This window comes from Babylonia areolata, chromosome 22 (assembly GCF_041734735.1).
Source record: "Babylonia areolata isolate BAREFJ2019XMU chromosome 22, ASM4173473v1, whole genome shotgun sequence".
Taxonomy (NCBI): Eukaryota; Metazoa; Mollusca; class Gastropoda; order Neogastropoda; family Buccinidae; genus Babylonia; species Babylonia areolata.
The window spans coordinates 1606432-1608931 of record NC_134897.1 but is presented as its reverse complement, the minus strand read 5'-3'; the positions used below and the strand labels follow the sequence as shown (position 1 = coordinate 1608931).

Below are 2500 nucleotides of genomic sequence, written 5' to 3'. Positions count from 1 at the left end.
TACCACCACATCACCACACCCACTATTACCACCACCACTACCACCACATCACCACATCCACTATTACCACCACCACTACCACCACACCACCCACTATTACCACCACCACTACCACCACATCACCACTCCCACTATCACCACCACCACTACCACCACATCACAACTCCCACTATTACCACCACCACTACCACCACACCACCCACTATTACCACCACTACTACCACCACATCCACTATTTCCACCACCACCACCACCACCATTCCCGCTATTACCACCACCACTACCACCACATCACCACATCCACTATTACCACCACTACTACCACCACATCCACTATTACCACCACTACTACCACCACATCACCCACTATTACCACCACCACCACCACCATTCCCACTATTACCACCACCACTACTACCACATCACCACTGCCACTATTACCACCACCACTGCCACTATTACCATCACCACTACCACCACGATTGATGAAGATGGTGAGAAACTGACTAAATATTCAGACGAGTTGTATTCTTTGTCTCCCGTATTTAAAAGAAACCTTTCGTCCAGTTCAAACAACAGAAAACAAGAGAGGCAAGGCCTTGAAGACTCACTTGTGATACACTTAAAAAAATTCCAAGCTTTTTAAGATGAGAAAGATCAGTTTAAAGCAAATTAGGTCCCCTAGCATTAATTACAGAGTAATTTCCCTTCTTTACTACCTGCACCAAAACGTTTGCAAAATAAATAAAACTTCCATGCTTAGCAAAAGGAGTTCCTGTTTGAACAAAAAAATGATAATAATGACTGCTCTTGTTGTTGGGTCAGAATGTCAGATCAAAGTGCCAAGTTTAGAGAATGCAAAAAATATAAATATAACAGTAAATGCAGTTTGCATATAAATATGCTTCATTTTTTTTTTTTTTTTTGTTGTTGTGCCCATCCAAGAGGAGCAATATTGTTTTGAACAAGATGACTGGAAAGAACTGAATTTTTCCTATTTTTTATGCCTAATTTGGTGTCAACTGACAAAGTATTTGCAGAGAAAATGTCAATGTTAAAGTTTACCACGGACACACAGACACACACACACACACATAGACAACCGAACACCGGGTTAAAACATAGACTCACTTTGTTTACACAAGTGAGTCAACAAAACTACAGCCATTCAAACATGAGTGGTCTCTACAAGCCTCCTCTCTAACCTGACAGCAAAGCGAGAGCTGTAGTATCGATGGTGACTCCACTACAATGGGAATTCTTTACCGCTCAGTGCTTTGTGAAGGATTATGACTCTCAAACTAGAAGGCCAGATCACACTGGTTCCTAGCGCTGCAGCCTTTGAGGCTAGCTGACGTTTGGGAACCATCCCCAACGCCGACCGTCCTAAAACTGTGAGAGTGGGGATGTAACTTGGGAAAGACACTCTCCACCATGATCAAAGTCTAGCCCAGATAGTCGGGACAACGATTACCTCCTCTGCTGTTCCACAGGTCATGGACGGACAGCGCTGACCATGACACACACACACACACACACACATACCTTGCCGGCGTAGTGGTTGATGGAGAAGACAGGTTTGTTGGTCTGGGGGCTCTTGGTGAAGTACTGGTTCTTGGCGAAAGTGCTGGTCACCTTGTCCACATACGACTGGTCGGTGCCCTGTTGGTCACAATGCGCTGCCCCCGTTAACATTCATTCATTTATGTAATCATTTATGTATCATTTATTTATTTATTCATTTATTTATTTATTCATCTATTTATCTGTTGATTTACCTCAGACGTCTCTGCAGGCTCTAAGCGCTGTACAGCACCAAAGGCAGCAGGCAACGTTGAATGAAAAGAAAGAAAGAAGGAAAGAAAGAAAACCAAAAAGCAAGAAGCTAACAGGGGAAAAGGAATGTGCATCGTCATGTAGCATGACATGGAGATAGAGGGAAGGATACAGGGTCCGTGGATGAGGACGATGAGAAGAAGAAGAAAAAAAAAGGGGGGGGGAGGAGGAGGAGAAAAGGAGAAGGAGAAGGAGAAGAAGGAGGAGGAGAAGAAGAAGAAGGAGAAGAAGAAGAAGAAGGAGGAGGAGGAGAAAAGAAGGAGGAGAAGAAGAAGAAGGAGGAGGAGGAGGAGAAAAGAAGAAGAAGGAGAAGAAGAAGAAGAAGAAGAAGAAGAAGAAGAAGAAGAAGGAGGAGGAGGAGGAGGAGGAGGAGGAGGAGGAGAAAAGAAGAAGGAGAAGAGACACCACACAGGAGAAGACACGGCAAAAAAAGACCAGTACAGCAGACAGGACAGGACCGGACAAGACAAGACAGGAAAGAACAGTGCAACACAAGACACAACAACACAAGACAAGACAGGAAAGAACAGTGCAACACAAGACAAGACAAGACAGGAAAGAACAGTGCAACACAAGACACAACAACACAAGACAAGACAGGAAAGAACAGTGCAACACAAGACAAGACAAGACAGGAAAGAACACTGCAACACAAGACAAGACA

The 2500-nt window shown here is 44.1% G+C and overlaps 1 pseudogene across 1 annotated transcript in view; it reads right to left on the bottom strand.

Moving 5' to 3' along the window:
- The window catches only part of LOC143297343 (myosin-IIIb-like), a 117566-nt pseudogene that overhangs the window by 63485 nt on the left and 51581 nt on the right, over positions 1 to 2500 (bottom strand). Inside the window, exon 15 of the transcript XR_013057255.1 lies at positions 1546 to 1662. The product of XR_013057255.1 is annotated as a myosin-IIIb-like (transcript). The remainder of the gene's footprint in view (positions 1 to 1545; positions 1663 to 2500) is intronic.